This window comes from Garra rufa, chromosome 1 (genome assembly GCF_049309525.1).
Source record: "Garra rufa chromosome 1, GarRuf1.0, whole genome shotgun sequence".
Classification (NCBI taxonomy): Eukaryota; Metazoa; Chordata; class Actinopteri; order Cypriniformes; family Cyprinidae; genus Garra; species Garra rufa.
In genome coordinates, this window is record NC_133361.1 from 16,652,539 (window position 1) to 16,671,443 (window position 18,905).

General features: G+C 40.9%; 1 pseudogene; it reads left to right on the forward strand.

Annotated features, from left to right (window-relative positions):
* The first annotated feature begins 3,706 nt into the window (after window positions 1–3,706).
* On the forward strand, window positions 3,707–15,945 carry LOC141290868 (alpha-2-macroglobulin-like; annotated as a pseudogene).
* The last annotated feature ends 2,960 nt before the right edge of the window (window positions 15,946–18,905 follow it).

Sequence of the window (18,905 nt, forward strand, 5' to 3'; positions counted from 1 at the left end):
TTGTGCTCCAGTACTGGCTACAAGATGCATTAATCAAATAAAACTCCTTTAAGACAAATTGGTGGTCTCGTTGCTTGTTTTCTGAAATATGAGTGTTGCAAGTTTGTTAATGTTTTACTTAAAAAAAAAAAATAAACATATATAGATTCCCTAAAAATTGTTCAATACTGAAGACACATTTTTCAAAACAGTTCAGTTGGCTTGGCTTTACAGAAGCCTATGCGGACCAAATTGGGAGTGATTGCTTTTTCAGACAAAATGCATGCAATTTTGTCATCCATACTCCACAATTGGATAAACACTATACATTTTCAGCACTTGCGTGCATGTCTTTTGATTGTGGGAGAAACCCAGAGGAAAGCAACATCCACACTGAGAGAACATACACACCCCACATAGCAGCAGCTGGGACTCCAATTCTGAACATACTGTACCTCATTATACTAGATTGATGCTTTTATTAATGCTTCAGACAAATCATTCAAACTTCAAAAAGAAAAGTTCATTGATTATGTAATCCTCCCTGTTTTTAGTGTTTTATTTATTAAAAGCGACTTACAATTGGAGCCTATAGCTCATCGGGACACCAAGGAGAAAACAGAAGTCATTGCATTTGGAAACAAAGACGAAGTTCATAAGGTAAATGCGTACCTTGATGCTAGGGGTCAAAAAACAAAAAATCAAGTCAAGAATCTGGGTGTGATTCTGGAGTCAGACCTCAGTTTCAGTAGCCATGTCAAAGCAGTAACTAAATCAGCATACTATCATCTCAAAAACATTGCAAGAATTAGATGTTTTGTTTCCCGTCAAGACTTGGAGAAACTTGTTCATGCCTTTTATCACTAGCAGGGTGGACTATTGTAATGGTCTCCTCACCGGCCTTCCCAAGAAGACCATTAGACAGCTGCAGCTCATACAGAACGCTGCTGCCAAGATTCTGACTAGAACCAGAAAATCAGAGCATATTACACCAGTCCTCAGGTCCTTACACTGGCTTCCAGTTATGTTTAGGATAGATTTTAAAGTACTTGTTTATAAAGCACTCAATGGCCTAGGACCTACATACATTGCAGATATGCTCACTGAATATAAACCTAATAGACAACTCAGATCACTAGGATCGAGTCAGTTAGTAATATAAAGGGTTCACACAAAACAAGGGGAATCCGCTTTTAGCTATTATGCCGCCCGCAGTTGGAATCAGCTTCCAGAAGAGATCAGATGTGCTAATACATTAGCCACATTTAAATGCAGACTCAAAACTCATCTGTTCAGTTGTGCATTTATTGAATGAGCACTGTGCTACGTCCGAACAGATTGCATTATTTTATGTATAATCATTTTACCGTATTAATTTTAAATCATTTTTTTTAATCATCTTAAATGTTCTTAAATTTTGTTTTTATTGTTATTACTATAAATTTGTATGATTTTTATGCTATTATGATGTTAATTCCTTTCATGCACAGCACTTTGAATTACCATTGTGTATGAAACGTGCTATATAAATAAACTTGCCTTGCCTTGCCTTGCCTTGCCTTTGGGAGAACAACAAGCGATTCATCCTAAAAGTCGGATCGAGGCGGGAAGTGCTCAAATACCGTATATCAGGCATTGTTAGATGAGTGCATTCTAAAAAGAGAAGATCAAGAAAGTAAGAATTATTATTTTTTTTTTATTTATTGGGTCAGATAGATTTGAAAGAGTTTTAGCAGTCGTTTGAAAACTGTTAAGGAGACAGCATTCCGGATAGGTGTGGGAAGATCGTTCCACCAGGCAGGAACAGTGAACGAGAATGTTCTGGAAAGTGATTTCATGCCTCTCTGTGGTGGTACAACGAGGCGTCTTTCACTAGAGGATCTCAGACTTCTGGAGGGGGTGTAGATGTGTAGTAGTGAATGGAGGTAGGCAGGTGAAGAGCCGGTGACTGTCCTATATGCTAGCATCAGTGTCTTGAATTTGATGCATGCTGTAACCGGTAGTCAGTGCCGGGATATAAAGAGAGGTGAGACATGTGCCTTTTTGGGCTCATTGAAGACCAGCCATGCTGCTGCATTCTGAATCATTTATAGAGGTCTGATTGTACATGCTGGAAGACCGGCCAAAAGAGCATTGCAGTAGTCCAGCCTAGAAATGACCAGTGCCTGGACAAGGAGTTGTGCAGCATGCTCTGTTAGGAAGGGCCTGATCTTTCTGATGTTGTGCAATGCAAACCTGCAAGATCGAGCAGTTTTAGCAATGTGGTCTTTGAAAGTCAATTGGTCATCAAAGATTACACCAAGATTTCTGGCTTAAGTCGATGGGGTAATTGTTGATGAACCTAACTGGATGGTGAAGTCATGCTGTAGAGTTGGAGTGGCAGGAAAGACAAGGAGCTCAGTCTTTGCCAGGTTGAGCTGTAGATGGTGCTCCTTCATCCATGCAGAGATATCCGCCAAGCAGCCTGAGATCCGTGCCACTACTGATGGATCGTCTGGTTTAAATGAGAGGTAGAGCTGTGTGTCATCAGCATAGCAATGGTAGGAAAAGCCATGTGCCTGTATGATGGGACCCAGAGATGTAGTGTATATGGAGAAGAGGAGAGGTCCAAGAACTGATCCCTGAGGAACCCTTGTGACCAGCTGATGAGTTTTAGATACCTCCCCTCCCCAGGCCACTCTGAAAGACCTACCAGAGAGGTAGGATTTGAACCAGCGAAGTGGTGTCCCCTGTAATGTCCAGCGATGAGAGGGTGGACAGGAGGATCTGATGATTCACTGTGTCAAAAGCAGCAAATAGGTCCAACAAAATAAGTACTGATGATTTGGACTCAGCTTTTTGCAGTCCGCAAGGCTTCAGTGACAGACAGTAGCGCAGTCTCAGTTGAATGGCCACTCCTGAACCCTGACTGGTTAGCATCCAGTAGGTTGTTCTGTGTGAGAAATAAAGATAGCTGGTTGAAAACAACTCGTTCCAGTGTTTTTGCTATGAATGGAAGGAGGGAGACAGGTCTGTAGTTGTCAATGAGTGAAGTGTTAAGTGTAGGTTTTTTTGAGCAGTGGGGTTACCCGGGCCTGCTTAAATGTAGTGGGGAAAGTGCCTGTAAGAAGAGATGTGTTGATGATGTGTGTGAGCGCTGGTAGTATTGTGGGAGAGATTGCTTGGAGAAGGTGTGAGGGGATAGGATCTAAGGGACATGTCGTCGGATAGCTGGAGAGGAAAAGTTTGGATACTTCTGTCTCAGAGTGGGGACAAAAGGAGAAGAGGGAAGTTTTAGTTGTGGGTGTGGTCAATTTTAGTTCCTGTAAGTGTGGAGCTGAGAACTGATAGATGTAGTTTTGTGTCTAAAGAATGTGGCAAAATCATCAGGTGTTATAGAAGTGATGGTAGGAGGTGGAGGGGGACAGAGCAGTGAGTTAAAAGTTTTGAAAAGGTTCTGTGCGTCCGGAGCATTCTTGATCTTGTTGTGGAAATATGAAGATTTGGAGTATGGACTTGAGTAGAGAAAGATGAAAGGAGAGTCCGATACATACTCAAGTCAGATGGGTCCTTAGATTTGTGCCATTTTCTCTCGGCTGCCCTGAGCTTGGACCGATGCTCACGAAGAACATCGGATAACCAAGGGTTTGAAGGAGTAGCCCGTGCTGGCCTGGAGGAGAGAGGGCATAGATCATCTAGACAAGTAGTAAGTGTGGAACATAGGGTGTCTGTCGCTGCATTAGTGTCCATGGATGAGAAGTGGGTTGGAGAGGGAAGAGAGGAGGATACTATGGAAGAAAGGTGGGAGGGTGAACGAGAGCGTAGGTTTCGTCTAAAAGTAACAGGCAGAGGAGTTGTGTGTGTTTTGGTGTGTTCAGGACAAACACTGTCTGCTTCAGCTGGGCCTGAATCATGTGGAGAATCTCCTGAAGCAGAGCATCTATCCTATCATCATCTACATCAAACCCAAAGACAAGAAGGGACGCAAGTTCATGTTTGAATCCGTATCTGTCTGTCTCTCAGCATTGTGGTCACAACATCAGCCCAAAGCTCTTGATATTAAACCCCAGTGAAACCTGTGTGTGTTTCAAGAAGCTGTTATTAGGCCACAGAGAGGAGGACCTGATGGAGGCCTTTCAGATGGAGGAGCTGCAGCTGGAGACTCTTCCTGTGATGTTCAGTACAGTGGAGCCAAACACATGGAGCTGCACAGACGAGCTTCTGGCCGTCATACGCAGCACTATCCTGAGCCAGCAGAACGCCGTGGTGTGGCTGGAGCAGGAGCGACTCCAGTAGACACCCATCCTCATGTTCACACTTACTGTTATTTAGAATTGGTAATTGGGTAGATGGTTATATGGTTACAGCTCAAATACACCATAATGTGAATCCTTTAATATGAATTTGAGCAAACTTTTTACTGACGCTGGGGAATGGGTATTATAATGCTTATATGTTCATGTTTTATATCACCTTTTTACTCTGCACTGGAGTAGTTCTTAAGGTATAGTAGTGTAACGGAGGCCAGCCAGTAGGTGCTGTGCAGGTAAACCTCACTCCCCTGATCTCAAGAGACGCACTAGCGACTGACGCTAGAGGTTTCTGCCTTTAGCCTCCTTGTTAGTGCGTCCGCCTCCCGTGCCGGAGACCCGGGTTTGAGACCCGCTCGGTGCGGTAGGGCCCGGGTGTGAGGGGATACAGTAGTACAGTCGTGGCCAAAAGTTTTGAGAATGACACAAATATTAGTTTTCACAAAGTTTGCTGCTCAACTGCTTTTAGATCTTTGTTTCAGTTGTTTCTGTGATATACTGAAATATAATTACAAGCACTTCATATGTTTCAAAGGCTTTTATCGACAATTACATGACATTTATGCAAAGAGTAAGTATTTGCAGTGTTGGCCCTTCTTTTTCAGGACCTCTGCAATTCGACTGGGCATGCTCTCAATCAACTTCTGGGCCAAATCCTGACTGATAGCAACCCATTCTTTCATAATCACTTCTTGGAGTTTGTCAGAATTAGTGGGTTTTTGTTTGTCCACCCGCCTCTTGAGGATTGACCACAAGTTTTAAGATCTGGGGAGTTTCCAGGCCATGGACCCAAAATGTCAACGTTTTGGTCCCCGAGCCACTTAGTTATCACTTTTGCCTTATGGCACGGTGCTCCATCGTGCTGGAAAATGCATTGTTCTTCACCAAACTGTTGTTGGATTGTTGGAAGAAGTTGCTGTTGGAGGGTGTTTTGGTACCATACTTTATTCATGGCTGTGTTTTTGGGCAAAATTGTGAGTGAGCCCACTCCCTTGGATGAGAAGCAACCCCACACATGAATGTTCTCAGGATGCTTTACTGTTGGCATGACACAGGACTGATGGTAGCGCTCACCTTTTCTTCTCCGGACAAGCCAATTTCCAGATGCCCCAAACAATCGGAAAGAGACTTTATCTGAGAATATGACTTTGCCCCAGTTCTCAGCAGTCCATTCGCCATACTTTTTGCAGAAGATCAATCTGTCCCTGATGGTTTTTTTTTTGGAGAGAAGTGGCTTCTTTGCTGCCCTTCTTGACACCAGGCCATCTTCCAGAAGTCTTCACCTCACTGTGCGTGCAGATGCGCTCACACCTGCCTGCTGCCATTACTGAGCAAGCTCTGCACTGGTGGCACTCCGATCCCGCAGCTGAATCGTCTTTAGGAGACGATCCTGGCGCTTGCGGGACTTTCTTGGACGCCCTGAAGCCTTCTTAACAATGCAGTGGTTTTTTTCGGGATTAAGTTAATTTTCATGGCAAAGAAGGACTATGCAATTCATCTGATCACATTCTGGAGTATATGCAAATTGCTATTAAAAAAACTTAAGCAGCAACTTTTCCAATTTCCAATATTTATGTAATTCTCAAAACTTTTGGCCACGACCGTACACTTTAATCTTTTTAAGATATTGAACTAGATATCAATAAACTGTATTGTATGTTTTTTGTTTTTGAGTTATATCTATGGAATGATCTCCAATTTGGACAACTGCATCCATCAGGTGCATCAGGTGTTACAGTAAAAAAAAAAACAGTCTGCTACTGATAAATGTTCTTGACTAGTTTTGATGATTTAAACATATGACTTTCTCACTGCCAGTTTGTGTTGTTCTTAAAGCCACTAATTTGTTTATATCGACTGTAAAAGGCGTTCTTGTTTGGTTTTGCTTGCAGATATAATGCAACGGTGCGAGATCAAATAGCAGATTTTAGATAAATAGGCATGTTCCTTTCATTCAGCTTAGCAATGTTCTTGACATTTAATAGTGACAATAATATCTAATGATACAAATTACAAGTTTTACATTTACTTTGTGATTTCCTTTAAGTAAAAATACTTTTAGAAAATGACTCTTGAGACGAAAGTTATCATCCCTTTTAACACAGCAAAACTTGTGGATTTGACTTATTTTACACTCATAGCAAAATGTAAAAATCCCCCTTAGTTTTTACATTCTCTTCTGTATTATGGATCTTTTCCATAAAATGGTATATTCAAGTCAATTCGCCATTATTTTACAGCAGTTTACAGATTGTTTCAAAGCAGTGTTACAGTGATACACACACACACACAGGAAAATGATTTGGCAATGCAAACAATTCAATTCTGCTGTAAAGCAGCTCTAAACTAGAAAAGAATTCCTTTGCAATCAATGTAAGCTTTAATAGACTGTATGTGTATATATTAGAGCATACAAACCATGACAAGAATTCTAATGGTTTAACTACCAATATACAATACACACCATCAAATGTTAACTTTTAAAAACTTCTTTAAAATGGTTCCCTGTAGTGTTTTGGGACATATTTCATTGGGATTTAGTGGTTTTAACAAGCCATCGATAGATGGCGATAAGTTACCATTATATTATATTACTATTATAACCAGTGAAACCATTGTGAGAACAGCACTGATGGCAATGGTTGTCCCAGCCACCATGTTTAAATCACCAGCCTAACTCGGAAACTCTGGAATCAAAATTATTTCCAAATTTTCCAGTAATATGACTTGAGTTTAAAAAGAGTTATCTCCCCAGATTTACAGATAAACTCAAGTCTTAGCTCAAGCAAAAACGAATCAAGCTTCATTTGAAGTTGCTGAATGAGGAGAGGGAGCTAGTAAAATCTTTGCATGGCAGAGGGAACCAATTCAGGTGCTGTGTCTCCACTAATGAGCTGATTGAGTTGAATCAGGTGTGTTAGATGAAGGAGACAGAAAACTGTGCAGTGCTGAGAGTGTCCTGAGACAGGTTTAAAAACTCATGAAGTAGTAGCTGGTTGAAATAATCTGAAGAGCAGTAAATACTTGTAGGGTTTCTGAAAGGGATATATAATTTTCTTCTTGGATGATTGTTCTTCATGGTTGTGATGGAGATTTGGCTTTGGAAAAGATTTATTTTCGCCCTTTTCTTCTTCGCTGTGGATGGACAGAGACCAGGGCCTTCTGCGGTTAATAGGCAGGAATCAGGGCCGTGAGTATTACCATTGACTATGTCTCTCTGTGACCGCACACCTACACAAGTATGTGTTTGGAGCAGATTCCTTGTAGTTAAACTTCAATATGTTTCCACAGGTTCTTCATGGTGACATTTCCTGCAGTGATTGAGTCTGGCTCTGGTGCCAAATTGTGTGCGAGTCTTCTGAAACCCAATGAGAGTCTCACAATGACCATTTCTCTGCTTGATGAGAAAAATATGGCAACTCAACTTGTGCAGCAGATATCTCAGATGGAGTTTCACCGGTGTTTTAGTTTCCAGGTCTGTTATCATACTGCAAATGGAATGCTTGTCTGGTCTTATGCCCATTAAAAACCCATTCCTCTACAGGCTCCTCAAGCAGATGCAGAGTCAGTGCAGAAACTGCAGGTGGTGGTTAAAGGGAGGTCCTTCAAAATGATTGAAGAGAGGAAAGTGATGTTCAGACCTTACCTGCCTTTGACATTCATCCAAACAGACAAACCCATCTACAATCCAGGACAAACAGGTGAGCTGTGAATGACTTGTTCAGAACTTGATGCACTTGAGCATGTGGAAAGTCCATTATGTAAATCAATTCTCATTTTGCAGTGAATTTCAGAGTTGTGACCATGGATGCCAAATTTGTTCCTCTTGATCAAATGGTAAGACCTGATTTGTCTTTCATCTTTGTGATTTTCATGACTCTTTATGTGCTTAATTCCTCTGTTTATGTCCTTACAGTACAGTCTGGTGGTGGTGGAGGTGAGTTTGCTCCAGTGCAAGTCTTTGGAGATGTGTTTTCTGCAAGTTATTTGTGTGCTTACGTTCACTTTTACCCCCATAATAGGACAATCATGGAAACCGCATTGGTCAGTGGACAAATGTTTCGTCAACGAGGTGGATATTGGAGCTTTCTCATCAGTTAAATCCAGAAGCTCAGGTTGGGATGTACACACTGAGAGCTTTTATTGGTGACCGAATTATCTCGCAGGTTTTTGAGGTGAAAAAATATGGTAAGTCACATACGATGTGTATCTGGTAGCAATGATTGCAGATCTGAGGTCATAATTTAAAGAACTTGTTTATGGTTTAGTTTTACCCAAGTTTGATGTCACTGTCGCTGCGCCACAGATGCATAGTGTTGGAGATGTAGGACTGAAGGTGGAGGCTTGTGCCAAGTAAGTAACTTTTCTTGATTTTTGTCTTTTGGATGGTAAATTATTGATCTTAATCTAATGTTTTCCTAGGTACACATATGGGCAACCTGTACCTGGTCAAACGTTGGTGGAAGTGTGCCGTGAGCCGTTTCCATACGCTGTGGTTCCGGGCTTGACTCGTGTCTGCCTTAATAAAACTGCCAAGGTTTGGGACCGCAGCTGTACAAGAAAGGATTTGTCTTGTCTGATATGCCGACTCTGTAATCTGACAATCTTTGTTTTGTTACCAGATGAACAACACCGGCTGTGCCTCCCTTATCTTTAGTATATCAACGTTTTTCAACACCAGATTTGAGAATAATCTGCAAGATGCGTTTCTTGTTAATATAAATGTCACTGAGGAGGGAACGGGTGAGCTATTGGCTAATTTGAAACTACTGTATTTATTTGGTGTCTTCATGTCTGTGGCTTTTCTTTTCCTTTTCAGATGTGGTCATGTTTAAATCCACAAGCGTGTCCATTACGTTTGAAGTTGGCAAGGTCACGTTTGTGGACCTCCCAGAGTTTTTTGACCATGGGTCAACGATTAAAGCAAAGGCATGTAAAGGTTCATATTTTGTTACTGAATCTTTCTCCTTGGTTCATTTCCTAACTTTTAGCTTTCTCAACAGATCTTGGCAACTTACTTCAATGGGACGCCAATCGCAAGCAAGGCAGTTTATCTCCTGGATGGTAGCCAATGGCCAAACAAACTGCTGTTGAATCTGACTACAGACCAGAATGGACTGGCTGTGTTCTCCCTCAACACTGCTAATTTTCCTGAAGTTGACCTGAATCTGGTGGTATGATTTGTCTATCCTTCTATTTTGAGTAAAGCTTTTATCTTGCAAGAAGCCAATTTCCTTCATTTGTTTCCCAGGCAAGTGCAACTTCACAGGTTGTTTATGGTTCTAAATCACCATACTTCAGTACAGATATGAGGGTAATTCCACCACTTCAAGCTGCTACTCCCGTCACCCCAACGTTTAGTGAACTGACCATAGAAAAGCTTGAGCAGCCACTGAAATGTGGCACTGCATATCCAGTGACCGTCAAGTATTCCTTTGTTGGAGAGACTGGCGACTACAGTGCTGACATCATCTATATGGTATAGTGTGGTGTGGTTGTGATGGTTTGTTTGCCTGGCAACTTTTGTGCACCAGTCTGGTTTTCTGTCTTCTGCTAGGTCTTGTCCAGAGGAGTGATCATTCTGCATGGATTTCAAAAGGTCCGAGCAAGGGATTCTGAGACCGTCACGAGTGGCACAGTGTCATTTCAGCTGTCTGTTGGTGTCAATATGGCTCCAGTAGTGCAGATTCTGGCTTTCTGTGTTCTTCCCAGTCAAAATGTAGTGGCTGTTAGTGCGGCTTTTGACACGAAAATGTGTTTCAATAACCAGGTATGGTGTGCATATGCATCTTCCTTCATGTGGGTAGCTGTGATGTTTCCTTCACCTTGTGAGCTGGTTCTTGTTCCAGGTGTCTCTGCAGTTCTCCCCGGCTACGGCCCTTCCTGGCGAGGGAAACGTTTTGACTGTCTCTGCTCAAGCAGTATCCCTGTGTGGCCTCAGTGCTGTTGATCAGAGTGTCCTGATCATGGAGCCTGGAAGACGCCTGAGTGCTGAAGCGGTACCTATGTGCAATTAATCAGTTCTTGTTTGAAGCTATCTGGATGAGAGTATGTTGTTGACATTTTTAAAATCCGGTTTATATCTGACTAGAATGCCACCAACATGCCATGATTTGATTCCTACACTTTGCTTTTTACAGTGGTTTTTAAGTTTAGTGATCTTATATTAACTAGATGAGCACTCATGGTGATTACTTGTTTGAAGATCACCCAAAGTGTCTCTTTTAAACTACTTTGCAAGGCTCAGGTTTTTTCCCCTTATGTTTATAGGTGTTCAACCTTCTCCCAGTGCAATCGCTATCAGATTATCCTTTCGGTGTTGAAGATGAACAGGAGTGCCTAAATGTTCGGCCCCGTCGAGCTGTGCCTACAGACCAAGCTTATGAAGCCTTCAAGGTAGAACCTGGTTTATAATCGTAGTCACTGAATGCTCCCTGAATTCAAATTTCTTATGACCTGTTGTTCTGACAGAGCATGGGGATGAAGATTGCAACCAATTTGCCCATCCGAGAACCACAATGCCTGATGTACAGAGGCTTGAATTACTATCGCAACTTCCGTGATGGTGTGTCTCTTAGGTTTTTAACCTTCAATTTGCCGTGTGTGCACATGACTTGACATTTAATGGCTTCTCCTTTTGGTTTCAGTCATGTTTTTCCGTCAACCTGTTGCCTTTGAGATGGCTCCTGCTGCAGTTGCAGAAAGTGCTGGAGGCGAGAGCAGTTCTTCTGTTGATGTGACCGTCAGGACTTACTTTCCAGAAACGTGGCTCTGGCAACTCGCTCAAGTCGGGTAAATGAGGCTGTTCTGCCCTTTACAGCACTTGCCACCATCTGAAGCCTTCTAACAAATTGTACCCCTTCTACTTCTGGTGTCCTTTCTTCAGAGAGTCTGGATCCACACAAGTTCCTCTCAAGGTTCCTGACACAATCACAACGTGGGAGACGGAGGCCTTCTGTCTGTCCTCCAAAGGTCTCGGTCTGGCTCCTCCTGCTCTGCTGACCGTCTTCCAGCCCTTCTTTCTGGAGCTTTCCCTGCCATACTCCATTGTCCGTGGGGAGAGTTTTGAGCTGAGGGCCACAGTCTTTAACTATCTGTCCAAATGCATCATGGTCTGGGTTCACTTTTATTGAGATAATGGATCCATAGAGAAAAGAGATCCAGTTCTTTGCTCAGTGTGCATTATTCATTGGCAGGTTAAAGTGACTCCAACAGCATCCTCAAGCTTCACTCTTCGATCACTTACTGACCCGTATTCATCCTGTCTCTGTGCCAATGCGAGGAAGACCTTTAAATGGGTTTTAATGGCTTCTGTTCTCGGTCTGTTTTGGACTGTATTTCAAAGTTGAGGTGTATGTGAAGTGTTGCTGACCTTCTGTCTGTACTTTAGGAACTGTGAATGTGACGGTCAGCGCTCAGGCTGAACAATCCCAGTCTTTGTGCGGTAATGAGGTTGTGACCGTGCCGACGAGAGGACGTGTTGACGTAGTCACTCGAAGTCTACTTGTTCTGGTAAGTGTTGAGCAGCCTTCTGGGGTTTGACAGTGGAGCTCATTGTGTTTTAATTGCTGTGGTGTTTGTTGCTTCTGTAGGCTGAAGGAGTTGAAAGGACAATCACTGAGAGTTGGTTACTGTGTCCAAAAGGTTTGTTTGCACTCGGTGTCTCAAATGTCTTCTCCCTATACCACCAAAAGGAAGCCTAGTTCTCCATGATCTATTTTTAAATTTAATCCACAGGAAGCATCCTGTCAGAAGATGTGACGCTCATCTTTCCAAGAAACATGATTCAGGGATCAGCCAAATGCTCAGTTTCAGTCATTGGTAAAGCAGTTAATGGAGAGAAATTGTCACAGTAGGGCTGTGACAAGTACATTTCCTTGATTAAGCATAATCATCTGCAACTGGTTTTATCGTAAGAATGTGTGGGGGTGTTTTTAATTTTATTTTTTCTTGGCCTTTGGTTTCTCTTCTCTCATAGGGGACATAATGGGGCGTGCGCTAAAGAATCTTGATAGCTTATTGCGGGTGCCTTCTGGCTGCGGCGAACAGAATATGATAGTTCTTGCTCCCAATATTTACATCCTGATGTATCTGGAAGCCACAACACAGCTCACCGCAACCATCCGAGCAACTGCCATTGGTTACCTTCAGAGCGGTACAGACAACCGAATCCATTTAGTATTTAGACTAAATCTCAAGTCCTGTTCATTGGGGCGCTTCAGACTGTCTAATCCTTCCTGATCAAATTCCCATGTGGCTTTTGACCTGAACAGGATACCAAGGACAGCTGAACTACAGGCACAGTGATGGTTCATACAGCACATTTGGTTACGATGCATCCAATACATGGTGAGTTTCATGCAGTGCTTGTAGTTTTGGATACCATTGAGGCAGTTTGACTTGATAAATTCCTCAACGATCAGGTTGACCGCCTTCGTCCTGAGGTCTTTTGGCCTTGCGAGGAAATTCATTTACATTGATCCGAATGTCCTTCAGAGCTCAAGGGACTGGTTGATAAGCACGCAGGGTTCAGATGGCTGTTTTATTCAGCAGGGAACTCTGTACCACAATGACATGAAGGTACGTGTGTTGCGTGTGCGTGGGTTTTTTTTTTTTTTTTTTTTTTTTTTTTTTTTTCTTCTCTCCTCTCTCTCTCTTCTCTCCCCGAATGCACCGTAACCAATCTGAGGATGATTTTCCTGGCTATGCTGCTGCATTTTAGGGTGGAGTGGGGGATAGTGTCACCATGACCGGCTACATCGTTGCATCACTGCTCGAACTAGGTGTCCCTGTCACGGTAAGAGCATGACATATCTGTACTTTCAAGTTTGTAGTCTTAATTTGATTGCTTTTAAATTTGACATTTCTGTGGTCAAAGCTAGGACATGAGTAATACTGGTAAAACTAAGTAATCTTTAAAACAAATGTCTATATTACAACAGTTCAGCCTTATAGAAAGCAGTAAGTGTGCATCTCTTGGTTGTTTGTAGAAGATACAGTGTGTGTGATTTTTATTTGCAACTTGCTGTCTTTGCTAGTTTTAAAGGCGCTGCATAAAGTTACAACGGTTTGCTCTGCTTTCAGGATCCTGCCGTTACTAAAGCTCTGTCATGCTTGAGATCTTCTGTTGGGAACCTGGGAAACACCTACGCCACTGCTCTGCTCGCCTACACCTTTAGTCTGGCTGGAGAAACCAGTACACGATCGCAGCTTTTAACTGCCTTGGACAACACTGCCATTTCTGAAGGTGAGATTTAATATCGGGTTTATTGACTTGTTTTACTTTTTATGGTGCTTTTAAGAAAAATGGCTTCACGAATGTCTGTTCTCCCCTCCGTCATGTCTTTTAGGTCCTAAACTCCATTGGTCTCAGACTTCATCTGGTGATACTCTGGCAGTGGAAATCAGCTCGTACGTACTGCTAGCCATTCTCACTGTGCAGCCTGTAACTACAGCCAATCTGGGCTATGCTAACCGCATTGTCAACTGGCTCGTGGCCCAGCAGAATCCCTATGGAGGCTTTTTCTCCACCCAGGTGACTAACTATTAAACATGCATGATTCATGCGCACTTTGTTGCATTTTAGCAGATGCTTTTATACAAAATTACTAGAGGAAATGGCTATAGCTCAAATTGCAGAGCATGGTGTTAGCAACACCAGGGTAATGGTATGGTTCAATTCCTGTCTGATATAAACTATAACTTGAATTGCTTCAGATAAAAGTCTCTTGCAAATGTATGAAGGGATTTTAAATGGTGTGGATGTGCTGGTAAAATGCAAATGCTGTCTTTCCTTGGGTAAAGTTGCTCATGTTACAAGAATGGCAAAATGCAGTGATTAACAAATCATTGCTTGTGCAAATATATAACAGCACTTCAGAAATGCATTGAGGACTTCAATGTTGCTGATTTAACACCTTTGGCATTTGATAACCATTTCACCTATAGAAATGAGTGGCATAATGTCCAGTGGCATGAAAAACAGTAGTCCGCATTTGAAGTGCATCAACCTTTTTGTCGAAGTTGTCCTAAATCCAAAATGATACCCCTTGTCTTAGGACAACTTTGAGCTCTTTTGATCCACTTCAAATGTTGACTACTGTACATGACTTTGTCTTAAGAGATTCCCGTAACTAGATTTGACACTGAGTGAAATATCATTTCTGGCACTTTATCTTTTTTCCAAACTTGTGAGACTTCCACCTCTTTTGTGTTCAGCAGAAGATTGGTCAATTGACTGTAGTCATTGACTGCCATAGTACAGGTAAAAAAAAAAATCAATGGCTACCAGCAACTGTTTGGTTTCCAGCGTTCTTTGACATGTTTTTGGGACACGTGTAATGTTGGATGAGGTGAATATACCTTAATAGCTGTTTGTTTTAGGACACAGTGGTGGCTCTTCATGCTCTGTCGGTGTATGCTGCTCAAGTGTTCAGCTTGGAGGGATCCAGCACAGTTACCGTTCAGTCGTCAGTGGCAGGAGGAGACGTTTATACCTTCGAGGTGAATCGGGACAACCGGCTGCTTTATCAGGAGAAGCCGCTGAAGAGCTTTCCAGGCAAATATAGTGTTAAAGCGAAGGGCTCCTCCTGTGTGTCTGTGCAGGTTTGTAAATTCACCTCCTTTATTTCTGTTTCTGTTGTGCTCCTGCTAATTCTCCTTGATTTTCTTTGCAATCATAGATTGCATGTTTCTACAACATCCCAACACCCATTAAAGCTGCCACAACGCTGAGCGTTGAAGCGAAGGTGACTGGAGATTGCCGGCCGCCTGGAGCCAGTCTCATGCTGAATTTCACAGTGAAGTAAGAACCGCTTTGTCTTCTGTGTCCCTTTGCGTCTGTGTAAAGACTCAAAAGCAAAACTAACTTTGCTTTCACACCAAGGGTAACTATAAATTCATGTTTTAAATATAAATGAAATCTTTGTTCAGTGTTGTCTTATGCCACCTTTGAGCTACAAATAAATGCCTTTACGAAGTTTAATGTCAAGTCAGAAGCACTTCAATGTCCCCTTTTGCAATGCAAGTTTGGCTTAATGCTCTTAAAAGCAACTGGAACAGAAAAGCAGCTGCTCTTCTCTATATTTCCTTTAATTCAGATACAACGGTGCAAAACCAACTACTAACATGGTTCTGGTGGATATCAAGCTCTTGTCGGGATTCACTGCAGACACATCACTGGTTCGTATGCATTTTTAAGGTGACTTTGGGATCCTTGAAGCAGCTCGAATGTAAATGATGGGGTTTCTTTCAGCTTGGATCTTCACCGGAGTCCTTCGCTCCATTAGTGCAGCGGGTTGACGCTGAAGATGATCACGTGCTTGTTTATCTGAAAGAGGTGAGATGCACTGGGTTCACTACCAATGACATGTCTTTTTGTCATGGATTTGTCCAATATTTAAAGACATTGGCATTTGTTTTCCTTTAAAACTGTCTGTATTGGTTGCGCAGGTTCCCAAAGGTGTCCCGATGAGCTATAGGCTGCAGCTGAAACCGGTTCTTGCAGTGCAGAATCTCAAGCCGGCGGTCATCAATGTCTATGACTACTATCAGACAAGTACTCTTCCATCTTTGACTTGTACCTTGGAATGAATTTCATGTAGAAGTCCAAGCTCATTTCCTCTTTTCCCTTTCAGGTGACTCATTCGAGACTACATACACATCTCCTTGTAAATGATTGTGCTCCAGTACTGGCTACAAGATGCATTAATCAAATAAAACTCCTTTTAAGACAAATTGGTGGTCTCGTTGCGTGTTTTCTAAGATATTTGAGTTTTGCAAGTTTGTTAATTTTTTACTTAAAAATAATAAAGCCCATAGATCCCACAAATTATTGTTCAATACTGAAGTTTTTTTTTTTTTTTTTTTTTTTTTTTCCCGAAACAGTTCAGTCAGCTATACAGAAGCCATTGCGGACCCAATTTTTCCAAATTGGGTGTGATTGCTTTCAGACAAAATGCATGCAATTTTGTCATTCATACGCCACAACTGGATAAACTATACATCTTCAGCACTTTTTATTTTTCAAATGCCAACACTGCTTTCAAAACTGATATAAGCACATTCCAAACTGTAGGTTTATGGGGAGGCTGGAGCCTTTCCTGGGTCATAGGCAGGAAAACCCCCCTGGACATATGGCCAGTCCATCACACATTTATATTCATACTTACAGTCTCCAGTTCACATGTCCTGTATGTCGTTTGATTGTGGGAGAAACCCAGAGGAAAGCAACATCCACACAGAGAGAACGTACACACTCCACATAGAAGGGTCTCCTGCAGCAGCTGGGACTCCTATTCTGCACATACTGTACCTCATACTAGATTGATGCTTTTATTAATGCTTCAGAATTTTGTTTTATATATTTCCGTACATTTTGTGAATATTGATGGGTTTTTGTTTTGGTATATAAAGAAATGCTGCTTTTCTCATTGATTCTTTGTGCTGTAATACAGTAGGTAAAATAACATGTTATTCTTATCCAGTAATGAAATGCTTATGTGAAATCATTCAAACTTCAAAAATAAGTTCATTGATTATGTAATCCTCCCTGTTTTTAGTGTTTTTTTGTTTTGTTTTTCTCCATCAATGGGTTATGAAAATGTTTGTTTTTGAATGAGATTTGTTCACAGTGTTATGGTAAAACAAGTTTATTTTGAGACCTATATGAAGTGTTATTTTAGTCTGAGTGAGTTCTGGAGTTGTTTTAAGTCTTCTTTAAATTACATTAAAATCTTACTATTTAAAAACTTTTGACTGGTAGTGTATAATATAACAACCTACTAAAATTACAAACTAATTCATCAAAAATACAAAAAAAAAAAAGCTAAATAAATGCTAAAACTTAATGACAATGAGAACTATTTCAAGGTCTTGCAAAATTCTACAATACCACTAGTAAATTACAAAATAAAAATTACTATTGACACACAACAATTATTTAAACTTAAATTAAAAAAAATAATAGTCAAATTTCAAATTAAAATAAAAATTGGAAAAAAACTCAATCTTAAACTCAATTTACAATTAAAAATATATCAAATAAAAAAATGTAATAGACATTATTAATATAAACTATAATAGTTTAGCGTCAGTGATACTAAAATAACACTGCTTCTGCGTTTACTTGTTGTTTCTGCTGTAAAAAAAAAGATAAATGGTAATTTATATATACATACAGCTGTGTGCTTGAGAGGACAGCTGTATGTATATGTATATATTAATTATCATTTATCTTTTTTTTTTTACAGCAGAAAGATAATATAAAATCTTCACATTTAATTTTGTAAAAAAAAAAAAAGTAGCTTTTGTAATTTTTTACATTTAATTGTTTGGTAGTTTAATTGTATACAACAGACAAATTTAAATATAGATGGTTTGCACTTTTTTGCAGGATTTGATAAGTTACCCGGATGCGGCCATATCGGCGATACTCGAATGTAAACAACACGGCTATGTACTACTAAATATGTTGTTCTGCTAATTTATGCTGTCCAAACCACGGAGAAAACATGTGGAAGCTGCTAAATCATGTAGAGAAGGACTTGGTAAGCAGTAAAGGGTGCAATAATTTGACAAAGTAAAGTTAATAAGTGGTAAAGATACATACAAGAATTAGCCTAATATTTCACCTACCTGACCAGAAATGATCAAGGACAAACACTAATGTTGTCAAGATTCTTGCCCTGGAAATCCTGGTTCAGTTTGGCCAACCACAAACACCTTATGTTCCACAGACAGTTTTTTGCACTCTTCTCCTTGATTTGTTATAACTTTTGGCAGTATAGTATAGTACTCTAAATCAGTGGTGTAGTCTAGTTTTTTGTAGTGAGTATACTGTGATTTTTCCCTCCCAGCCCCATATTCACCCATCCCAGATCAACACCCCAAACGCCACCACACTCAGTAATGCATACAGGATGCATCTATATGTAATTGAAAGCATTCTGAAACACTGCTTATGTGTTGTCAACATTTTGATTTATTTTTAGCAAGTTTTATGAGCTGTCAATTTTCATTGCACATTTAGGGGTGCAAGTTGGAACTATTATTAACAATAAATTAAGGGCTCGAAATTAACTTTTTTACACGGTAGCACTGGTGCTCCCAACTTCAAAAAGTTAGGAGCACCAAAAAAAAAATAAAAAATTAGGAGCACCCAGTTTCTTTTTAGTAATTTGCCAATCTTGATTCTTCATGGCCGATTCTTATTGCTGATGTCTTTACAAGCAAATTGACTGATTTTGAAAGCCTTTTTTTATTATTTTACTCCTTAAGCACAGTTTGTTTGTTTATTTAAGCACAACCTATAATAGCCCACATACTAATAACAGCCTAGATATGTTATAATTTGCGCACATTGGGGAGTCGCTCTCTAAACGTGGGGTATTGAAATTGCTTTTGAATGCGCGTGCGCGTTTTACTTTTGGTTTCGTTTTAACGATTGCGCGAAACTCGCTGTGGCGCTGAGCGTGCGATCTACAATACAAGAGATTATTTTAACAAAACCATTCGAAAGTAGGAGGACACAAACGGGATTTTGAAAAGCGTGTCCTCAGTGGAAATTACATCTTTGCGTGAGAGGAACTCTGACGCTGAGTTAGTATTTGATGTGAATGTATGCCACGTTGTACAGTA